Source organism: Lissotriton helveticus, chromosome 12, assembly GCF_964261635.1.
Source record: "Lissotriton helveticus chromosome 12, aLisHel1.1, whole genome shotgun sequence".
Lineage (NCBI taxonomy): Eukaryota > Metazoa > Chordata > Amphibia > Caudata > Salamandridae > Lissotriton > Lissotriton helveticus.
In genome coordinates this window covers 201,880,748-201,905,706 of record NC_136073.1, presented here as the reverse complement: position 1 = coordinate 201,905,706, position 24,959 = coordinate 201,880,748, and positions in this window count along the sequence as shown.

The following is a 24,959-nucleotide window of genomic DNA, read 5'->3' as shown; positions in this document are numbered from 1 at the left end:
TACAATCGGCAGTTGGACCAGAGTCCTTTTCGGCAGTTCTAGAATTCATGCTAACAGAAGGAGTGGCAATGTCATGTTTGTTCCGTTGGCGATCAAGGCAGTTGTCCCTTACCGGAGGCCTGCAGTGGCCGAGGGTTCCTCCGGTGACCTTTGCAGAATCTTCAAGGCTGTGGAGATGTTGTCAGAGGTGGGGGCTCGTGCTCCGGTGGGCGAGCGACCGAGTTACGTTGCCGTTCAAAGTTACTCTAGTGGCCGAGGCCCGCCTTCCAGCGGACCCAGACGCCATTTTGAGGCCCTGCAGCAGTCTCCACTCATCGAGTCTGTAAGAGTGGAAGTATGGCCACCTGTGGTGCACATTCGGTGCTGCGCAAGTATCGGTGCAGTCATTGCATATTCGGTGCTCCGAAAATATGGGTACCATTGCACGTTCGGTGCTGCGCAAGTATTGGTGCACCATCACCTGGCTGGGGGTGCTCGGTGTTGGGCCGGGGGCTGGGAGACCTCCTATTCGTGGAGGTGGGAGAGGCTCGTCCGCGTCGCCTCTCCCTCCCAGCCCAACTTGGACAAATTGTTGTGGAGGTACGTGCAGGACATCCCGCCGCCCAGAGCTGCTGCGGCTGTTACGGAGGGGAAAAGAAAGAGGTGCCTCGTTCTTCTCTGGACCGGGATTCCTTAGGTCATCGGCTGCAGCCGGACTCAGTTGGCCCCGGTCCCTGGCCATTGGTGGCCGGACCGGGTGGACATGTGGCGGGACTACCGGCAACTACCTAGGGCCGCTGCGGCTGGACTCCGCTGGCCCCTGCCTCTCCTCCGGCTCCCCCACACGTTGAGATTTCCTGACCAAGTGCTGGCAGCAGGGCCCGCCTTATATGGGTTGCCGCCGGTTGGGCGTAGCCGTAACCCTGCCCTGCTTTGGAAGGTTCCAGAATGTGGGGGGGTGGTGTTCAGTTGGCTTTCATGTTCTACAGTTTACCGTTCTTGTGTTTCTAGCGTTTTTGTGTTTTTCCTTTGCTTGTTATGTTAAAATAAAAGTTCATGTTTATCAGCGGCTTACTGATGTCGTTTCCCATTTTCTATTAACATAGTTTATGTAACAAGGAAGCACGTGCAGGGGGATGACGCAGATTCATATATTACGTACACACAAACTCAAACGGGGGGTGCGGGGACAGTAAAAAGCATGATACACAAGATTCAAAGACAAACATAAAACAGTGATTGGCCATAATTTTTCTCTTTCTGTCTGTTAATTTAGAACTAGGCTGGGTTCCCGTCTTTACATTGTCCGGTCCTAGGAAAATTCGAACATGTCGCTGAAATCGTTCTGGCGAAATCTGTGCCATCGGGCATAATCAAACGTGGTGGTTCTATCTGGTCTGTCCATGCGAGTCTGATTCTTCTTTGCCTCGCGCTTTTTCTCATTCTGCCGGCCTGTCGTTCCTGTCGGCCCTCTGCCCCTACTCACGCTCAGTAGAGTCGGGCATTGGGCTTTCCAGTGTCCGACGTATCTACAAAAAGCGCATTGGTCTTGCCCTAAGTCTGGCCGTCTTTTGCGTAGTGTCGGGGGATAACTTTTGGGTCGTGGTGCCTCGGGGTTGTCCTGTCGGTATGTTTCTCTACCTGATCTGTCCTCGTCTTTTCTCTGTCGTTGCATAGCCTCTCTGCGCCACATACCGAGACTGTCGAGCATAATAGGCGTTGTCTTATTATTGCGAAGGGCGATTTCCAACGTTTCTATTTTACCAAGGTCAAAGGACCCTACCAGTGGCCACTGTTTGTCTTGACATTCTTTGGTATACCTGTGCCATAATTTATTATAGGCTATGGTGACTAATCCATAGTTTATGAACATGTCCTTATTAGGGGTGCCTTCCAGTGGAGCTATATGGTCCACCTCTAATACACGGTCCGGGCTGAACCAATTATCAATCAGTGGGGAGAAGACAGACATGACGGCTCGTAGCGAGGGACAAAAAGTCAGCACTGCCTATCTTATCACTGTGCGCAAAGACTAGACAGAATATTTCTATTCTACGTTGTTTGCGGGCAGTGAATACCTCATGAACAAAAAATAAAAAAGAGTAACCAGTAACGAGGAACAATCAATAATAAATAAGATAGAGTAGAATCAATGGGGAGAGTAAGTAGGGCGCAAAAGTCTGCGTCCTCTACCCTTTCACTATCCACAAAGAGGAATCTGTTATTTCCGGTTTGCAGACAGAGAATCTCCAGAAGACAATCTGCGACCAGTAGTTCGGGGTCAAAGAACCCAGTTAATCAGTGAGGGAGAGGGAATCTCCCAAAAACCGTTTAAGAAATAATAGAGTCAGTGGGGGAGAAAAATAGGCACGACGGCTGCATTACCTATCCTTCACTGTTTGCAAGAGGGAAAGAGCCTACTGTTTCTCCGCGTGCAGACAGTGAATCTCCAAAATAAGTTAACAAAGAGTAATACTAGTATTTTTTTTTTCTTTAAACAATCAAGCAATTATTTCGCAATCCGTCGTGTTTACACGACCTTACCCGGACCGTATGGACAGTTTCTTGTCTTCCGAATCCAGCGCCTGTTCGTCCTCTTTTTCTCGTATTTCTCACGGCACTCCTAATGGTCCCCAGTCAGGACCGTAGATCGCTCGAGAGAGGTCTGTTCGGAACTAGTGAAGTTCGGATGATCGGCTGCCAGACGAGGGTCTATTGGGCAAGAGCTCTCCCGATCGTTGCAGTCGTTCACTCTGTCGTCGGGACCTCTCCCACTGGATCCACGAGTCGCTGATGGGCCCCACGCTTGGGACGCCAAATGTAAAAACCTGTATTTGGTCGGGGGCAATCGAGATTTGCCCGGCGGTATTGCCTCTGTGACCCACGAATTATTAATCAATGAAGAGGCAGGCGCTGGAGACTGGAAAGCAGGAAACAAGGTTTTATTCTCTCCGGAGGAGAACACAGCAAAACAGACAGCAGGTATCGTTCTGAGGTGCTCTAACTTATTTCTGGGGCCTGGCCCTTATATTCAGTCTTTAGCGGTTTTATTACAGTTTACATACTCATGACAATGCTTTGATGTACGGAAAAGACATTCCCGGAATCCCCCTTTGGGCCCGTTCCCACACATTTTTACAGTAGAAGTCCCCCCCCTGGTCACAGCAGGTGATGACTATCGCGCAGCTGGATATTCCGCCAATTCATGGAATGCGGGGTTCGATCGGATCTCATGGGGTGGGGGCTTTGATCAACTCGGGGGTCCTTTGATGAGGGAAGCTTTCTATTGCACGGGGAGGGGCAAGGGGTAGTATCGGCAGAGCTGGGTGTCGGCCTGGGAACGAAGAAGACAAACGGGCACACGGGGAAAAAGGGTTTGCATCAAAGGGCCGGGGACCAGGAAAGGGAAGAAGGGAGGTGTTGCGCTGGGAACAGGATGGGGGTCTGAGGCAGAGCAGCGCTGAAGAGGGGTTTATGATTCAAGGCAGGTGCAAGCAGGGGGTTGGTCAGCGTGCAGGCTTGGTGAGGGCGAAGGGCCATGTCGGGGGCCAGTGGCATCTTGTTCTGATCAGGGCATTAAAAATGGCGGGTGCGCACGAAAAGTGTGGCATCGGGGGAAGAGGCAAGATGGCGTAGATAATGTTCACCAAACCGTGCTAATTTTCCACAGTCTACAGGGAGTATATTAGGGAGAGAGGCCAAGTCCTTGTTCGTCAAGATAGTATCGAGGGTGGCACCTTTGGTGTGAGTAGGGGCATGGCAGAGTTGGGTCAGGTCAGTGATGTCTAATGTTTCTTTAAATAGGATGACTGAAGGGTCATCGTTATTGTTCCAATGGATATTGTAGTCACCAAGGAAGAGATTCTTGGCTTGGGAGAATGATGCTTGAATAATAAGATCAGTCATCTCTTCAGTGAAGGAGAGACAATTTCCAGGGGGGTGGTAAATGGTATGCAGCCGCGTGGTGGGAGAGCCAGGAAAGGAGAGATCGGCGCAAAGGTATTCGAAGGACGAGGGGTCTTGGAGTTGGACAAGTGAGATGTCGAGTTCATCTTTAAAAATAAGGGCAAGGCCTCCTCCTATTTGACAATTCTATCTTTCTTAATGATAGAGTAGCCTGGTGGGATGAGCAAGTCGAGGATAGGGGTAGAGTGGGTGGTGAGCCAAGTTTCAGTTAGGAATGCGATGTCTATGTTTTCACTAAGGATGGTTTCCGCAATCTCAGTTGCGTGGCAGGAGGCGGACCTGCAGTTTATCAACATGCAGCAGAGGGGAGAAGGGACAGGTGATGGGGTGGGGGGGCAGGGGGGATAGATCTAAGTAGTTGGGGAGGTCTCGGTGAAGTCAGGTGAGGGTGGAGTCTGTTCGTTCCTAAGAGAACTGGGATAGAGGAATGACAGAGAGGAGGGGAAGTGGGTAGGGCTACAGAGGGAGAGACAGGGGAGTTTTTGGAAAAGTTAGCTCCTGACGTTATCGGGCAAGTATCGAGGTGATGAGAGGAGGTCGTGCTGGTACTGCAGGGCGGGACGCTTAAGGAGGGTTCAGTGTGTTTGGATCGGGTAGCGTAATTACAGGGGAGGGGAGGGATGTCATGGTTGGTAACAACAATAGGTGGTTTGTTTGAGGATGGGTTGAGATGGGTGTCAATGTGCGACGGTAAGGTGCGTTGTGAGGAGGTTGCTGTGTGGTCCAGCTCTGAGGGATGGGCCTTTAAATGGTGTGAAATGTCGCTTCTGAGTGAGGAGAGTTCTAAGACGAGGGATGAAAGGAGAAGTTCTACTTTAAGGAGTGATTGGGTAGGAATAGATGAGTAAAGTGCATCAGTAGCTTTAAGGAAATTGGTAGGGTTAGAGTTATCGAGAGGGGGGATATCCAGGGGCGGAAGGGGGGGGAAAGCATGGAGGTGGGAGGGGGGGGAGTTATAATGAGGGGGAGGAAGATTTTTGGGGGTAGGGGGTGTAACGGAGGTTGTCACAGGAGTGGCATTCAATTTCAGAGGCCCGATAGGTGAAAGGGGAGGAAAGTCAGGAAGGGTTGGTATACCTAGAGTATTGTGGATTGTTAGAGGGAACAAGGGAGAGTGAAAGGGGGTATTGGTGGGGGGAAAGGTGGAGCTGCTAGGGAGGTGTGCGAGACGGTTAAGCGAGGTGGGGGAGGATGAAGAGCATCAGAGGGTGATGTGGTGTGGGAGTCAGAGGGAGGGAGGAGGAAAGGAGAGAGAGAATTATTGGATAGGGGGGATATAAGGGGGTAAGTAGGTGGGGCTGGAGGAGTCGCAGAGGTGTTGAATAGGGTGGAGGATGAGGGGGGATTAAACAAGAGGTGATCAAAAGGAGGGGAGTGTGCGGAATTCGGGGGTGGAGAGGGAGCCTGAGTTGGTGTGCGGGTTACAAGGGAAATATGAAGTTTGGGGAAATCGTGAGGAGGGGGGTGGGAGGGTCACATGTGGGGGGAGAAGAGAGGGGGACAAGTACATTGGAGGATTGGGAGACACTAGGGCACTTGGAGATATTAGGGGACAAGGAGACAAGGGTGTCATAACAAGTTATAATGTTGAGGGCGAGGGTGGTAAGTAGAGATTGGGAATAATCAGCTTGATGGGGGAAGAGGAGTGTGGTATGGTGAGAGGGGATAAAGGTGGAAGGAGAGGAAGGGACTCGTCTCTAAAAGTGATGGAGGCAGTGGAGGTCGGATGCTGTTGGGAAAGGGTAGTGATGTTGGGTGTAAAAGAGGAGGAGGGTGAGTCAGGGGGAAGGGAAAGGGGGTAGGAGAAACAGTGGGAGAAAGGGGGGCTGAGAGTTGGGGTAAGTCCAAGAGAGGAGGTAGGGGGGCCGGGGACAGGATGGGGGTAATTGGGTCTAGGGGTTGAAGGGGTGGGAGAGAGGGGTTCAATGATTGTGTGAGAGATTGGGATAGAGAGCTGAAGTGGCATTCGAAGATGTGGAGGTGGTTAGGTTAGGTTTATTATTTGTCCTCCAATGTAAGCAAAATCAGTGAAGGTGTTGAACTCTGAAGATTTACTATTCCCACTCAAAGATAAGCAGCAGTAGGGAAAATATTGGACTTTCTATGGGTTAAATTTACCATTCCCACTCCGACATAGGCAAAATGAGGGAACATGTTATACTTTTGAGGGGTTATATTAACTATTCCCACTTCAATGTAAATAAAAGTAAGGAAAGTGTTCGACTTTTGAGCAGTTTGATTTACCATTCCCACTCCAATCTAAGAAACAGTAAGGAAAGTATTGGTTTTTGGAGGGGTTCCATTTACCAATCTCAATCCAACATAAGCAAAAAAAGGGGAAAAAAAACTTTCCTTCCTACTTCCCCCCAAAAAAACACAATGCCCCAAACAGTTATAATAAACTATACATAAAACATTAGTGACAATAAAATATTCAATAAACTAAAACAACTGCCAATTGACACACAACATTATCAACTAGCAAATAGCATAATTAACTAACAAAATAATTACTGAAATGAAATAATATTCATATATATATAATTGTGGAGTAAGGATTACCATGGATATATATACCTTATGATAAAGGTCATTGAAACACGACCGAAACGCGTCATGTCAAGATGCATGGAATAAGGTTGCACTGAAACTGGATATAGCACGCTGTGGTCTGTACCTTTGTGACCCCGCAGTGAAGGGGTTAACATAAATTATCAGCTAAAATTAAAATACAATAATTTATCATTAAATAACTTCCCACCCTATTTCCCTATAAATGCAACAACCTATTACTAAATTATACATTTCTAATTAAATTAAAAAACCTTTTAATGCCATAGTAAAAATTACAAAGTATACTCAAAACAATTTAAAACATTTACATTATTAGTATTGACACCTAAAATGAATATATCTAGTATACATTAAATTAATTAAAAAAAACTTTAATACAATTACATTGAATGAAATAACATTATGTATAACAATATTTTTTCAAAGGATGTTATATACCTAAGCAATTATATTCTTAACTTGTATATATTGTCACTCGTTATTTTTATTGTGACCGTATTTCTTATACAATATTCATGTCACACGATATTTTATTATCAATATGTTTGTCAATGTTTCAGAACCATAGCGAACACAGGCAAGGGAAATTATTTATGGGTTCCACTTTCAAGGAAAAAACTCTGTGCCTGTTGGACCATTAGTTATTTAATTTTAAGACATAATTCCTATCTGGGATTGTGTTTCTTGAAAACAAAAAAAGTTATGTAATAGGCATTTTAAACATGGAGACTGCTCTGCAAACTTTGCTGCCTTGAAAGGAGCTGCCATGGTGTAGACTCCTTCTACAACAGTGAGATCTCTTCCAGGCAGGGTGTATCTCTAGATGGGGCAAGCGGCCCACTGCCAGGTTGGTGCCTGTAATGACCATCACCTCCCGGAAGGACAGTGGGCTGCTCACCAATCACTTAATAAGGCCAACAGTTGTTAAAGGGAAAACACTCTGATATGTGGGGAAGTAGTAAATAATTATTTGTAGAATTCTAGGCTTTGGCATCATAGCATCCATTATACGGATAATATGGGATAGACAGTTATTCTTCTGGTAGAGAATCCTCAACAAAGTATTTACCACTTCCTCTAGGAATCAATAAATGTTGTCTTTTACTGACTTTAAGTTAGCCAGTTCATGTGGATAATTTAAGCAGAAAGAAAATGAAAAAACTAACAAAGATTGAGAGTGAGCTGAAAACTCCTAAAACTCGACAAGTGCTGAAAATTCAAAGAAAAATGCAGTGAAACAAATCTAGCCACAAATGCCACCTCATTCTGAAACAGGTTAAGACATCCTTAAGGATTGCTTTTCTGGGACTGATTTCCACAGTGTGGGAAGAAGAAACTAAGGGGCCTATTAGGATGGCGGACGGACCTGCGTCGGTCCGCCACCCCCGAGGTGGAGGGAACGTACGCAGGGGCTGCGGCGTTCCCTCCATGCAGATTAGGATGTGACCGCCACCCTGGTGGTCACATACTCTATGTTTAACATTGCGGCGGGTGCTGCTTGAAGGTTAAAAGTGCGGTGCCTGCCGCTTTGTGCATGCATATGCAGGGGGGTACCATAGGTACCCCCCATGTGCACCCCCCACCCCCCAACACCCTGGGGGTTCGCAACGAGCCCCCAAAAACGGAAGACCACCTGCTTTTCCACGGCAGAAAAGCCGCAGCAGAAAAGAATGTCTTCTGCCCCATCCTAATATGGCTGGCGGTGTCTGATAGACACTGCCACCATATCAGAGCTTTTCCGCCGCCGTCGGAATGCAACCGCGGCGGAAAAGCGGCGGACGGTCTTCCTGACCCACCAGCCATCCTAATCTGGCGGTGGGTCTTTGGAACCTCCCCAGCGGTGAATCCGCATCCCCCGGGCCTGCGGTGGCTTCCGCCGGCCCGGAGGATGCGGATTCACCGCGATCCTAATCGGCCCCATAGAGTGCACACCTTCAGATTGTTGTTGTGATTCACAAAGAATCGCAATTAGGAAAATACAGTCCCTACATTTTGTACATATGGTACATTGATTCTTAGTGCTTTGAAGGAAATGTGGCAGGTATTGAAGTTGATGCAGGCATGTAGAGGTAGCCCGTGTAGACCCACCAAGGTTAGATCCATGGGATTTCACTCTTCAACACACTAATTAGATACACAGAGGCATTGGGTTTGCTGTTGAGTGGGTTCTCTGTGTGCACCATAAGTAATGAAGAACAAAATATTGCCCATGTCTAGCTGAGGTAGATGAAGCACTTGGATTATGATTCTAAAATCTGTATCAGAGAACCATGGCTTAGAACAGTATATGTGCCATAGCTGATGGGAGGCTGTCTGTGCTTTCATAGTTTTAAGTGTCTGGAAGAGAAAGTCAACGACGATGATGAATTTAAGTGATTTTTTTATAACAATACCATATACAATGCATTACTGCAGTTCCGGTTTGAAGTATCAGTCCTTGATAGGAGCTTTTGTGGTTCTGTTCATTGTGAACTTAGACTCTATCTTATCTGGGTTGAATTAGGCCAGAATTTTTAGGATTAGCCCCACAAACTGCTTCCTTTATTTTGCTCAGCCACAATAGTAGATTCAATGATTATTTTTCTCAAAACAACTGATATAGTCAACAAGAGAATCACCTTCCGTCTCCTCACCCACGCACACAAGGCCCTCCACAACCAAGGCCCAGGATACCTCAACAGCCGCCTCAACTTCTACGCTCCCACACGCCAACTTCGATCGACCGGCCACGCCCTCGCCGCCGTCCCCCGCATCCGAAGAGCGACCACAGAAGGAAGATCCTTCTCCTACCTGGCCGCCAAGACCTGGAACTCCCTCCCGACCCACCTCCACCTGACCCAGGACCACCTCGCCTTCAGGAAGCAGCTCAAGACCTGGCTGTTCGAGCAGTAGCGGACCCCCCCCCCCTCAGCGCCTTGAGACCCTCCGGGTGAGTAGTGCGCTATATAAATGTTATGATTGATTGATTGATATAATTTAATATACAAAGATAACCATTGTTTGCAGATTGGTAAGCAATTTATTCTTAAAACAGGGCAGTAAAGAAAACGAAATACATATTTCCCCTGAAATGTTTTTGCCTATAATAACTCTCAAGTATACACTTATAACTTTGGGTGAAGGATAAAGGGAGGGTGGGTTTTCCTCTATGGGTACTCACTGTCAGTGTTATTTAGGTAGAAATATATTATTGCAAATAGACTGCAGTTCAAACCAGCAACTATTTAAATACTACAAACCAGCAACTAATTAAATGCTAGGCAGCCAAGAAAATCCTACAACTTTGGTCTATGCTCTATCTTGGGAAGGTTATGTTTAATACTACTTTCCTTACTCAATTCATTCTCTTAAAAGAACTCCTCAGTCTAAAGTGGACATTGTTAAAGATTTTGCTTTGGGTACTATTTCATTTAGCAGGTTAGGATGGCAGATGTATGTATTTATTTAAAAGATTTCTATAGCACTCTTTCACCAATAAAAACAATAAGGATTTACATTTGAACTGAAACAAGTTACATTGTAACTGTACCTAGGAGTAAGGGCTACGGATGTTAGTAGGCTCAATTAAAAATACCATCTGGAACAATCTTATTTCAGAAATAATTGGGAATGGTGGGTTTTTTAATGTATTCTGAGGGACAGGAGAAAAGGCTAACGAGGATGGTAAAATGAGTACCATTGACATGTGTATTTCTGTGATAAAAACACATGGGTGTGCATAGCCTAACAAATATAGAAGTACTACTCTTCCTTTGCTCAAGTACATATGTTTTAACCCATTGTTAAAGTTTCCAATGTAAAAAAACTGATGCTGTTGCAATGAAATTGTTGATGTCTATAAGTAATAATTGTATATATTTGGTTAAATATTTTCTCAGATTTCAAAAGTAATTGATTTTTAGGTGATGCATATATTGATGGTTTATTGAAACAATTTAATGAGTTTATGATATATTAAAAATAAACTCATTTATTACAGAATTAAATACTATCGAATGACTAACACCACCGTCACTGCTTACCTTTGCTGGAAACTCCACCATAGATTCATTGATTTCCTTAATCAGGGCTTGGGACATGGCAAGAAATGTAGTACAAAAGAAACACACTCTTCCATCAAAGAAATTCTGATTTCTTTGAACCCCCTCCCTCTTAAATAGTCAGGCTGCAACAAGATGTGTTTCCTGTACAACAACATCCAAACTCCTACTGAATGGAATCAAAACTATCTCAGGTAGCACTCTTTTGATAGCATATGTAAAAGGAGGCATTTAATGTTAAGAAAATAATTATTCTTCTGTGTGAGACAAATATTGTTTATGCTGTCACGGGAGGAGGGTCTCACTTTTTGCCTGTCTTCACTATTTCTTTATAACAGGAACTGCAGCTGATTAATACCGAGTCCCTGGCAGCACACCAAATGCATGCTGGTTATGAAGCTCTTCTTTATTTCATTCAAAATGTACTAAAACTCATGCAGACTTTGTTTACAAGTGACTTCAGATGGGTCTACTGAATATTCTCAGGGACCACCCGAACACATATTCTTAGATAATGGTGCAGCATTGTACAACCTAAATTTTCAACCTACCATAATGTCAATATACTTTACAATATTTTTATTTTTATTGCTGAATGTTTTAAGATCCAAAGTGTGGCTGCTGTATGTGCTGTGTACGATGCAGAAAGTGAATAAATATTGCTCAATTCTACTCCTTATTTTTGACCTCTCGCGTCTTTCCCTATCTCTCTTATGCCCATTGAATATATTCTCTCACTTTTTTTCCTTCTTTGTTATGATCTTTGTCACCTCTTCCATTTCTCACCTTTTTAAGTTCCTTTCCGTCAAAGAGATCCTTCCAGTCTTTTCCTCTGTACCCCGCCACACTCTATAATTAATTTCTTCATTCAATTCTCTCTATTCCAACTTCATCTCCACATCAACCTCTGCAAAACTTTATTTGCTCTTCAAATTGTTTAATTTTTACTGTACCTGGTAAACATTTAACCTGGTGTCCACATCTACATCTACAGACACTCAAATGCTTATTAATGTGCCGTCGTGGATATCTAGGTGTCTCACATCAGTATCTGACTTAGGTTAAGTTGTGTATCCCCTTATGGTACTCTTCTTACAAGGTATCAGCATCATTGTATTCTATCATGATCAGCTTATTTTCTGCATTTGGGTTCGTAGTTGGGAATGCTTGTGTATCACTACTTTAATATTTATTTACATGGGTGGTTGTCCAGGGACACAGATGTGATTGTTATGTTGAAGATACTTTCATTGAGATTCATGTGATTTTAGCATTACTGCATTTACTTGCTTGAATTGCTTCTGTTTCTATTTGTCTAGCAATTATTTGGTATGTAATTAATATTTTGCAAATGTGTATGTCTTCACCTGTTTTAGTTCATTGTGATTTGTTTTATGGCTGTTTTTTCTGAGTGGGTAAGGTTTTTAACATTGCTCTTAGAATTATATATATTTTGACACTCATGCAGTGTTTAAGTGTGAATGCACCTCCGATGGGCTGAATGGTTCTTTCTTTCTTGCTAGATTGGAGAGTTCACCAGCAGGAGTTTTTGTGATAATACACACAATTGGGGAAATTGCATCACATAACCTTTCATTTTAGTGATTTTGGACCTTAGGAGAAGATTGTGCATTCATCACCTCTCTTTTTGTTTTCTTTATCTGAATATTGCCTTCTATAAGCAGTGTACCAGATGTTTTTGGACTGTGTTCTACCTGGCAGTTTCATAATTGTCTTGCACAGCGTCTTAAATTCAGCTCTTTGTTCCCTAGGGATCCGATGTAAACTGAAGTGTGGTTGATAAATTGCCCAACCATATTACGTCTAGTATTAGTCTTGCAGTTTGTTTTAGAGCAGCTGAAATAGTTTTGCTAGCTTATTATCTAATACAATGCTTGTGATATAGTGATAGTAGCATGAGTAGTAGTAGTAGTTTTAGCGGTAGTAATAGCAGTTGTAGCAGTATTAGAAGTAGCAGTAGTACCAGTGTTAGCTGTAGTAAAAATATGTGTATTACAGTCATTGTTAGCAGAAGTTGAAGGTTTCTGCTCTTTATCCCACCATTCAACTGTGTGGCAAGAGGAAATATTGAATTCACTAGAGAGGAGCAACCACCCAATGCTAACAGGTCAGTTAACTCGTTGGCCGCTTGGGTAATTCCCCCGCTGTGCTGGGGGGGTGGGTGGTCGCGCACAGCGCCCCGGAGCTCATGACGAACTCAGCTCGTCATGAGTAAGCATGGGCGTAAAATCCGCTCCGCTCGCGGATTTTTCGGATTTTCGGCAAATTCGCAATCCGCGAACGCTTGCGAATTTGTCGAAAATCCGTGAATCCGCTCGCGGCGGATTTTTTGCTTGGTTGCGGCGCGCGGCGTGGTGCACGGCGTTCACTTTCCGTCATTTTAGCGTTTGCCGAGTTGTTTTTCTTTGCGAGTGACGCGCCATTTTAGATCTTGCTGCATGTTCCCGCGGGAGTTTGTCGCCCGCGAATACGTACTCGCGGCTTGCCACCTTGCACAGCACACCTCGCGAGAGTTCGCAATTGCGAACACGTAGTTGCGGCGGAAAGGAACAATCTCGCACTTGCGAAATAGAGATTTTGCAATTTCGCACAAGAAAATCACCAGCAAACAGGATAAACCTTCAGAAAATTATGATTTTTATCAGAATCACTCCTCAGGTTGACATTTGCATGGCCTTTTTTTTTGCAAGGAGTCCATTTTGGGGGGGGGGGAGTAAGGAAGTGCCCCACAGTCTCCAACTTCCTGTTCCTGTCCAGCAGGCTCCTCCCAGTGCTTTGTCCATCTCCTGGTCACTTTCATTTGGATCTGGAGCTGGAAGGATTACTTTTTGTGGGTGCTGCTGGATATTTGGATTTGAGGCCTTTTTGACTGTCTTCGGATCACTTTTGGATTAGAAATCAACTTTCACAAGTAAGTTTGTTTGGGGCATTACAGTTGCTGCAAGTACAATTTTTGAACTTTTTCAGAAAATTAAATAAATTATATTGTGGGTAGCCACAGTATCCAGTAGGACCAGGGTTGGTTATGGGTGCATGATACAACTGTTTTGTTGAATTTAAACACCATTGAGGCCATGGATGGGCTGGGATTGTGCAGATTTTATTGTTTTTTGTCGTTTTTTTGGGCCTGCTGGTGTGGCCCTTTGCCCAGGGGTGGTGGTGAGTGTTGCATGGGCCTAGTCTTTCTGTGGGGTGTCTTCTTGAATTTAAACATAATTGAGGCCATGGATGGGCTGGGATTGTGCTTATTTTATTGTTTTTTGTCGTTTTTGGGGGGCTGCTGGTGTGGCCTTTTGCTTGCCCAGGGGTGGTGGTGGTGCATGGACTGAGTGTGCCTGTGGTGTGGTCTCACTCTCTTTGATGTAAACATCATGGATGGCATTGGATTGTGGTGATTTCTGGCTGTTTTTCTGTTTTTTGGGGGTGTACTGTTGATGTGGACTGGCCATGTGGGTGGTGGTGGTGGCCATCTTGAGTGCTGGCTGGTACAGGCAACATGTGCTTGGGGTGTAAGGGGGCCATTTTGAGGAGAGGCAGTGTCTGAGGCCTGCACTTATTTTGCCTACTTTTCATCCCTTATGCCCAGGGGTAGTGAGTGTTGCATGGGCCTAGTGTTTCTGAGGGGTGTCTTCTTGAATTTAAACACCATTGAGGCCATGGATGGGCTGGGATTGTGCAGATTTTATTGTTTTTTGTCGTTTTTTTGGGCCTGCTGGTGTGGCCCTTTGCCCAGGGGTGGTGGTGAGTGTTGCATGGGCCTAGTCTTTCTGTGGGGTGTCTTCTTGAATTTAAACATAATTGAGGCCATGGATGGGCTGGGATTGTGCTTATTTTATTGTTTTTTGTCGTTTTTGGGGGGCTGCTGGTGTGGCCTTTTGCTTGCCCAGGGGTGGTGGTGGTGCATGGACTGAGTGTGCCTGTGGTGTGGTCTCACTCTCTTTGATGTAAACATCATGGATGGCATTGGATTGTGGTGATTTCTGGCTGTTTTTCTGTTTTTTGGGGGTGTACTGTTGATGTGGACTGGCCATGTGGGTGGTGGTGGTGGCCATCTTGAGTGCTGGCTGGTACAGGCAACATGTGCTTGGGGTGTAAGGGGGCCATTTTGAGGAGAGGCAGTGTCTGAGGCCTGCACTTATTTTGCCTACTTTTCATCCCTTATGCCCAGGGGTAGTGAGTGTTGCATGGGCCTAGTGTTTCTGAGGGGTGTCTTCTTGAATTTAAACACCATTGAGGCCATGGATGGGCTGGGATTGTGCAGATTTTATTGTTTTTTGTCGTTTTTTTGGGCCTGCTGGTGTGGCCCTTTGCCCAGGGGTGGTGGTGAGTGTTGCATGGGCCTAGTCTTTCTGTGGGGTGTCTTCTTGAATTTAAACATAATTGAGGCCATGGATGGGCTGGGATTGTGCTTATTTTATTGTTTTTTGTCGTTTTTGGGGGGCTGCTGGTGTGGCCTTTTGCTTGCCCAGGGGTGGTGGTGGTGCATGGACTGAGTGTGCCTGTGGTGTGGTCTCACTCTCTTTGATGTAAACATCATGGATGGCATTGGATTGTGGTGATTTCTGGCTGTTTTTCTGTTTTTTGGGGGTGTACTGTTGATGTGGACTGGCCATGTGGGTGGTGGTGGTGGCCATCTTGAGTGCTGGCTGGTACAGGCAACATGTGCTTGGGGTGTAAGGGGGCCATTTTGAGGAGAGGCAGTGTCTGAGGCCTGCACTTATTTTGCCTACTTTTCATCCCTTATGCCCAGGGGTAGTGAGTGTTGCATGGGCCTAGTGTTTCTGAGGGGTGTCTTCTTGAATTTAAACACCATTGAGGCCATGGATGGGCTGGGATTGTGCAGATTTTATTGTTTTTTGTCGTTTTTTTGGGCCTGCTGGTGTGGCCCTTTGCCCAGGGGTGGTGGTGAGTGTTGCATGGGCCTAGTCTTTCTGTGGGGTGTCTTCTTGAATTTAAACATAATTGAGGCCATGGATGGGCTGGGATTGTGCTTATTTTATTGTTTTTTGTCGTTTTTGGGGGGCTGCTGGTGTGGCCTTTTGCTTGCCCAGGGGTGGTGGTGGTGCATGGACTGAGTGTGCCTGTGGTGTGGTCTCACTCTCTTTGATGTAAACATCATGGATGGCATTGGATTGTGGTGATTTCTGGCTGTTTTTCTGTTTTTTGGGGGTGTACTGTTGATGTGGACTGGCCATGTGGGTGGTGGTGGTGGCCATCTTGAGTGCTGGCTGGTACAGGCAACATGTGCTTGGGGTGTAAGGGGGCCATTTTGAGGAGAGGCAGTGTCTGAGGCCTGCACTTATTTTGCCTACTTTTCATCCATTATGCCCAGGGGTAGTGAGTGTTGCATACTTGCATGTCCGTAGTCTTTCTGTGGGGTGTCTTCAATGTAAACATCAAGGATGGCATGGGATTGTGCTCATTTTTCTGTGTTTTGTCGATTTTTTGGGGTGTATAACTGAACTGATGTTCCTCTGTCTTCCATTGCTTTTAGGTGCACAAGAAGACTCAAGAGAACCACCAGTGCCAGGAAGAAGTCCTGCAGCGGTGTGTGCAGCATAACGTCACGCGACGTCACGTCTGGACACAGAACCCTCTGCAACTCGTGCAACTGCTGCCTGCTGACCTGCTCTGAAGAGGATGGCCCCAAAAAAAGTAACCCGTAGCTCCTCTAGCAAGAAAGGTGCCAGTAAGGAGCAGAAGAAGCAAGTTACCAAGGAGACTGGTGTGCCGCCCGCCCCTTTTTTTGGGAGTAAAAAAAAAAGTATGCCTGCAGCAGCAGCAGCGGGATCTGCTGGGGACCAAGCTGGCAGCAGCACCCCCGCTCCATTGGGCTCAGTGCCACCACCACCACCACGCCAACTTAAGTCCAAGCCCTTGAGTGCTGCAGAGGCAGCCAGTATAGTTCTTCAATCACCATCGACCAGTGATGTTGGCTCATCGCAAGAAAGCAGCAGCAATGTCCCTCAATCAACACAGGTTGTTGTACCTCATCTGACGAGTGTTGAACAACCACAGCCGCAACAACAATCACATGTGCAAGTACAAGCCCAAGTACATGTGGAAGGAGAGGCAGCGCAAGGAGATGCGCAAGCAGAGGTGCATGGAGGGTCACAAGTGCCCACAATAGTTGTTCCTCCCGAAGTAGGGGCACATCAGGAAATCGACAATCAAGGCAAGGTATCATTTGAGGAAGCCACTCCTCCTGATGATCCTTCATTGTCTTCCACACCCCTAGCAAGGAAGAGATCAAGGGTGGTGTCTACATCCTCTTCAAGCACACCTCCTTCTGATGATACGGATCAAACTTGGGAACCAGCACCACAGCCGTCTGAGAGTGAGGCACACCATGATCCAACAAAGGTAGTTAAGCGTAAAAGGAAGCTCGTCCAAAGTCTCAGAGTTATGGAGTGTGATGAGGCTCAACAAGAAGTGGCGGATACTGCTGTTGATGAAGACTCTGCCAACGACGACCCAGTCATCATAAAGGTCACTGCAGCCCCAGCGGGCATGCAGCAAACAGACATTTTGACCCTAGCCCGAAGAGCTGCTGCGCGTGATGATGATGATGATGTTGTCGATGAGGAGGCAGTGGAAACACCACAATCATTGGAGTTAAGTAGTACACCAACTCGTCCCGCTTCGATATTTCTTTCTGGCAAGAAGAGACCTCCGTCAACCTCGACCTTAATTAGTGGCGGTGAAAGTGCAAAACGTACAAATGTTGGGCAATCCAGATCCTCCACTTCATCTGGCATTAGCTTCATGACCACCACCACCAGTATCGCCGCCTCCTCCAGGTCCCACAGACACTTCAAGTCCCCAGTTTGGGACTTCTTTACTGTTTGTCCCAAAAATCCAAAGTTTGCCATTTGTACCCTTTGTAAGCTTGCAGTTAGTCGTGGTAAGTCAGGTACCAACTATGGTACCGGCGGCCAGAGTGGTCATCTTGAGAGAAAGCACGCTGTCAAATGGTTTGCGCACCTAGATGCGATCAAGAAAGGCCAAAATCAAGGAAACGTTGATGTTTCATCTGATGATGACGAGCAGGAAGAAGACGTGTCAAACACGTCCCTTACACCCAGTACCCCTGTCAGCAGCACACCCAATGTGAGGCACACTAAGAGTGTTGGAGCGAGTGAGACACCAACGCACAAAAGTTCACCAGCGAGCAAAATTGGGTCAACAAAGTCATTATCAGCCCGTAAATGCTTGGTCCAGGCCAACATTAGAACAATGCTTACTTCAGACGTGCCATATGAACGCAACCACCCACTGACGCGTCTGTATAACACTAAGCTGGCTAAAATGCTAGCTGTGGACCTTCTACCTTTTTCTTTTGTAGAAGCGGTAGGTTTTCTTGAATTAGTGGCAACGCTCTGCCCTAAATGGAAAGTTCCGAGCCGGTTCTATTTTGCCAGAGTTGCGGTTCCAGCACTACATGAAGATGTGCTGCAGGCGATTGGGGCAGCTTTGCAGAAGAGTGCTGTTCACACAATACATCTGACAACAGACATGTGGACCAGTGGCCCAGGCCATGATTACATGTGCATCACTGCACACTGGGTCTCTTTTTCAGGTGTTAAAGCAAAGCTAAACGCAGATGTTGACCCGGACAAAGTTTTCAAAGCTGCTCGGAAACATGCAACACTAGCCATGTTTGGCTTGGAGAAAAGTCACACAGCAGAAAACCTTTTGCAAGAGTTTAACAAAAAGGTCTTGACAATGCTATCCCCCCTAAAACGCAAGATTGGTTATGTTTCCACGGATAATGGCTCCAATGTAGTTAAGGCCATGTCGGAGGGTGGCTATTTCAGAGTGCCATGTTTGGCGCACTGTATCAACCTGGTAGTTCAAAAATTCTTGAGTGATAGAGACAGTGCAGCGTTCGCGGTAATGGCCACCTGCCGCAAAATGTGCAACCATTTCAGCCATTCTTTTAAGGCCCGGAAGCATCTGCGGAGACTGCTACTTCAACATAGAATGCCAGTGAAAGCACTCATCCAGGAGGTGGCAACACGTTGGAACTCAACCTTCTACATGCTTGAGCGTCTGTATGAGCAGTATACGGTACTCGATCAATATTTCTTCACAGAGGGTACATCTCAGAAGGAGGACCTGCGGATGAGTGCGGCGCAATGGGACATAGTTAAAAGCCTGACAGACATGCTTCGTCCTTTTGAGTTCTTCACGCGTGCAGTCAGCCAGGAGGACTGTAATTTGGGAAAAGCTATCCCATTGTTGTGCATGCTGGAGCACCAACTGATGGCGGTGTCTTCTGAGTTTGAAAAAGAAGATGAAGAAAAAAAAAACCATTTCATTTTGTCAGAGAAATTATTAGAGCGCCTACGTGGTGATGAACGTCTTCAAAAGATCAAGTCAGATCAGCATTACATTTGTGCTACTATTCTGGATCCACGCTACAAAAAGGCGCTGGCAGGCGAAGCATTCTTTCCTTTTGAAATATGCAGATGTTCAAAAGTACAAACATTGGTTAGCCTTGTCAGCCAAGAGGTTTGAAAAAGAACGGCAGGTTATTGAAGGAGAAGCCAGTACATCAGCATCAGCATCAGCAGGCCATCCCCAGTCACAAGAATCCACTTCTGCACCTGTGGCTGGGGCACAAGTGACCTCTCAGCCGTTAAAGACACCGGCAACTGGATCATCTGCACCACACACAACAAAAACAGTGGCTGTTGTAGAGGATTGGCTAAGTTTGCTTGGGTATGGTTCTCGAAAAAATTTCACAGCCACAGCAAAAAGTAAGCAAAGTGGAGGAACCGTTGATGACCTTGAGTCGATGGTGCAGGACTATATGAATGACTCAACAGTGGTCTTTCTTAATGAGGAGCCATTGCAGTATTGGCATGGCAAAAAACAATTGTGGCCACAGCTCTACAACCTGGCTATAAACTATTTGTCTTGCCCACTCGCAAGTGTGTCTTCTGAACGTGTTTTCAGTGCTGCTGGTGGCATTGTAACTCCCAAACGGAGCCGCCTCTCGCCCAAAAATGTGGAGCGGCTGACAATGATCAAGATGAATCAGCACCTCATACCACCAGATTACAAAGTACGAGAAAGCACGCCGCATGAAGACGAGGAGGACGGCAACGTGGATGAGGGGATTTTTTCTCTGTTCGGTGGCACTGACCTCATCCAGCCTGAATTCGCAGAGTATGATGACGAAATCTTGTTCTTATTCCCTGACACCGAGCCCTGAAAATGAGACAATCAATCAAGAACTTTCTTTTTCGTCCTTATTCACTTTTATTCCTGTGTGCTTTGTGTCTCTCTTTCTTTGTTTTGCACAGTTAATTAAATTCAAACTTTACTCACCTAATCCCAAAAACAAGACCATCATCAGAACTGTCTTCACTTGTTTGCTTATTGCTTTGAAGGTGCCGCAGTCTACATTCCTCAGGTTCACAAGTTCCGAAGAACATGCTCCTCTATCCTCCTCCTCCAGACTGCGATTTCCCTCCAAGCAGAGTGCTGGATTACGCCCAATGAAGAAAGACTCAGCACTTGTGGGGGTGTTGTACTTCTTTGCGGGTGAGTTGACGGATTTGGGCCCATTGCTGTGAAGCTCTAATAATGGACAAAAGTGTTTTGGACCAAATATGAGGTGGAAATTTCTTGCCGTTTTTGCTGACTTGCTTGCCTTTGAGGTGCTCTTTGGCGGGGTTCCGGGGGTTTGTGGGTAATTTTTGGTGTCTGTCGAAGCACTGCTGCGACAGTCTAATCTTGATTGCATTTGCTTTTCAGGAAATCCGTGGTGGAAAACAGGAGTTATGATGATTGATGATGATGACCTAGCTGAACAGCGCCGCATTTGGACAGAAGGCCGAGAGATATTGTAAGTATGAGATTTAGCTTTTTCGCTGTTTGGGGGTGTTGTCGGGTGGTTTTTTGCGGGTGGGTTGGCGCCGGCGGGTCTTGCCTGGGCATTCCTGGGAAGGTCTAATACCGGATAGAAGTGTTTTGGACAAAATCCATAAGGAACAGCCTTTTTTTTGCTATTTCTTCTGACATCTTGCTCAATGTAGCGTTTTGGGGGGCTTCCTGCTGTTCGTGGGTGGGTTGCGGCCGGGGTCTCTGTCGAAGCACTGCTGCGACAGTCTAATCTTGATTGCATTTGCTTTTCAGGAAATCCGTGGTGGAAAACAGGAGTTATGATGATTGATGATGATGACCTAGCTGAACAGCGCCGCATTTGGACAGAAGGCCGAGAGATATTGTAAGTATGAGATTTAGCTTTTTCGCTGTTTGGGGGTGTTGTCGGGTGGTTTTTTGCGGGTGGGTTGGCGCCGGCGGGTCTTGCCTGGGGCATTCCTGGGAAGGTCTAATACCGGATAGAAGTGTTTTGGACAAAATCCATAAGGAACAGCCTTTTTTTTGCTATTTCTTCTGACATCTTGCTCAATGTAGCGTTTTGGGGGGCTTCCTGCTGTTCGTGGGTGGGTTGCGGCCGGGGTCTCTGTCGAAGCACTGCTGCGACAGTCTAATCTTGATTGCATTTGCTTTTCAGGAAATCCGTGGTGGAAAACAGGAGTTATGATGATTGATGATGATGATGACCTAGCTGCACAGCGCCGCGTTTGGACCGAAGGCCGAGAGACATTGTAAGTATGAGATTTAGCTTTTTCGCTGTTTGGGGGTGTTGTGTCGGGTGTTTTTTTGCGGGTGGGTTGGCGGGTCTTGCCTGGGGCATTCCTGGGAAGGTCTAATACCGGATAGAGGTGTTTTGGACAAAATCCATAAGGAACAGCCTTTTTTTTGCTATTTCTTCTGACATCTTGCTCAATGTAGCGTTTTGGGGGGCTTCCTGCTGTTCGTGGGTGGGTTGCGGCCGGGGTCTCTGTCGAAGCACTGCTGCGACAGTCTAATCTTGATTGCATTTGCTTTTCAGGAAATCCGTGGTGGAAAACAGGAGTTATGATGATTGATGATGATGATGACCTAGCTGCACAGCGCCGCGTTTGGACCGAAGGCCGAGAGACATTGTAAGTATGAGATTTAGCTTTTTCGCTGTTTGGGGGTGTTGTGTCGGGTGTTTTTTTGCGGGTGGGTTGGCGGGTCTTGCCTGGGGCATTCCTGGGAAGGTCTAATACCGGATAGAAGTTTGTTGGACAAAATCCATAAGGAAACACCAGTTTTGGCACGTTTTGTAAGTTAGGGTTCGTTACGGTTAGCCCTAGCAGCAGGATTGCATGTGTTTCGGGGGGTTCTATTGCAACGCAGTTCTGTTGTTGTAGAGCACTGTTGGAGCGATGCTGGCTATGGATACTTTTGCTTGCTTGCAAGTGGTTTGAATACAATCCACGGTCTGTATTTGGGCCTACTGTTACTTTCAAAGTACGTTTTGTAACCATTTTTCTGCTAGGCATCGTTTTTGGAGATATGATTGGGGTTCTTCTATATTTTTGCGACTGGCTTTAGTAAGGGTCTTGGTGGGAGCATTGCTGGGAAGGTCAAATTTTGTTCTAAAACACAGTAGTACACCTACCTTGAGGGGAAAGATCCGCTATAATATTTTGGCCATACTTATTGATCCTTAAAAAGGTGACTCAGACAGAGCACGCAATTTCAAAAATATTGTACTGTCTATTAGGGAAATCAAAGTGTCACTTTTTGAACCACACAGCGTACATACCTTTTATTTATTTATCAGTGGTATTGTAATAGCACTTCCTGTTTTCCGTTCAATAATTACAGGCCGGGTTTCAGTCAACATCCGCCAGGCAGGCAGTGGACAGGGTGTCTTCTGTCAGTGGTCACCACATTGATGGACGAAGCGTCAGCTGGAATGGAGGAGTGCCGCCAATAAGAGGAATTGTTTGCTGCATGCTTATTACTTACCAAATTCAACAGGACAACTCCAACAACATACGCAATACAGATACAGTATCCATTGTTGTCTTTTATTCTATGAGTGTGACTGCATGTGCTTACCTTTAGTTTGTAACCAAAGATTGTCTGTATCTTCAATTATTGTTTGTCCATGCTCTGCTTTTTTTTTCTTCTCTCAACAAAACCTACCCAAAAAGAAACCCCCATTCCCATCCATTTTACAAACCCTAACCCTCTTCCCCCGGGCTGTGTTGTTTTGCTTGATGTCTGACTAAAATGACATCAATAATTCCACACACTTGCTGGGGAGGATAAGGTCATAGCAGCAACAGGCTGGTGAAGGAATACGAGGATATCTTCTAGACTTACTCAGCTTCAGTACTATATCTTCTAGTAGTAGTAGCCAATGTCAAATAAATTCAACGCAAGTACTAGTTATACTTGCAAGCAAATACTTTACCATTTGTTAGGCTACATTATGGCACTGTTCTAGTGTACTGTCACCTGCTATTTTCTCGATCGTACCGTAACCGTTGTAATGCTACAGTAAGGAGGACAAACAAGGTTTCGTTTTCTTTTTTTCCATAGGCATGCAACTGCCACTGTGTCACACCACTAGTACCACCGCAATGAGGAAATGTCACCCGCCCAGGATTGACAACGTTAATCCCCATTTCACCTGGAGCCAGCCCTGGACCTAGCCCTAATTTCTAACACAAATTACAGGTAAGATAAGCGTTTGGTGGGAGGTAGTATAATGGAGTATTATTTCGGAGTAGACAAGAGATTGACGGTTGTACTACTAAAGTCCTACGACTGTTCAGGAAAACAAAGTTACTGTTACACCCCCGCCCCCCACCCACCAGACTGAAAAGCAGTAAAAAACAGGTATGGTCAGATAAAGTTGAAAAATATATTTATTTAGCCCTAACAAAATAATCTCCCTCACCCACCCTAACCCCAACGATTGTCTCTGAAACGTCCCAAAACGATCCCAACTCCCAAATCCCACCCCCCAAAAGTCTATAAAAAAAGGGCAAGGGACACTACTGGAGGGTGCTGGTGCTGGTGCATGATGCGGCATGGGCATCATACTCCTTGCGGAGGGTGGCAAGCTCGGAGCGGAGGCCCTTAACCAAGTTCTTATACCTCAGGACCTCCTGCTCCAGGTTGGACATGCGGACTCGTAGGCGGCGTTGGCGGTCCTTGCAGCTCCTGTGGGGGGCAGCTGGTATTTCGGTTGCTTGGCGGTGGCGGTCGTCTTTCTTAGCCCGGCTCGGTCCCGCTGGCTTAGTCACGGAGGAGGATGCAGTGGTCACAGTCGAGGATGTCGTTGTTGCACCCCCGCTCGACTGCGTTTCCTCCTCCTCCTCCAGGGCCACCAGCCGCCGATATTCGGCGACTGTGGCCTCCAGCCTCCGTTGCCGGGCCAATCTAGCCTGCTCCCTCCTTGTTGTTGATTTGGAAGGAGCAACTATATGAAGAAAGAAAGACATAGTCTGTAACCAATGCTCCTTATTAATAACACAAAGTGATTGAGCCGAAAGTTGGGTCACAGAGTACAAGTAGCAAATTGAAAGCACAGTACATAACTATTGAGGACAGTATCTATGTAACCTCCCACTTCTGCATCCTTGCACTAACATTAGTGGTAGTTTAATGAACAAATTCTACGACCACTATGGACTTCCATTACAGTCGACTATGACAGTACACCAGTCTTATTCTTCTTCTTCTCTCTTGTTTAGGGAAATTGGTACGTTATCTTATGCAAGCCGGCAGAATGACATGGACAGCACAGTGAACTTGCACCCGAGAAAAAAAGTTGCACACCATGATGAGTGAGACAGACTTGCGTTACTGTACCGGTCCAGTACATGCAGGTGGTGAAGCTATTACTTTTCTATTACGGGTGGCACTGAGAATACTCTGTTACAAGGGCTACTGCTTAATTAATTTACCTTTCACCCTACAGTGCAAATGAGTACTAGAAAAGGAAAATGAAGAAGCTAACTAATTTGATTATCTATCACTTCACATGGGACGTATTTAATGACAGATGAGATGACTTTAGGTGCTTTGCTTAATATTGAGTGAACAGTGATACACCCACACATGAATGACGTACTACAAGTAAACTAAAGTTATTAAGAGAGGTACGGAGTGTCCACCGTAATAACCAGATATATGCTGTGAATGCAAACGCAATACAAAGTACTGCTACTATTCATGGTAGTATTGGACACATTTACAATTTCTTTTCCTTGCCTTCCCTGCACTGGAACGGACGTGCGGGTGCGGTGGTACATGCTCTTCAAGGTAACACTTACTTCACCTGGCGACCATCTACTCTCTCTAGATACACATGTGCTATCTAAGAGTCAGAGAATACCATGCTCCAGGCATCCATTCAGTCAAAGTATACGCACACATACAGTTTCTGTTTCACCCACCCAGGCTGCTGTCCTTCCACCCATCCTTGCTTCATCATTGACCCAGCCATGCACCATACCATATTCTTTCCTTCCC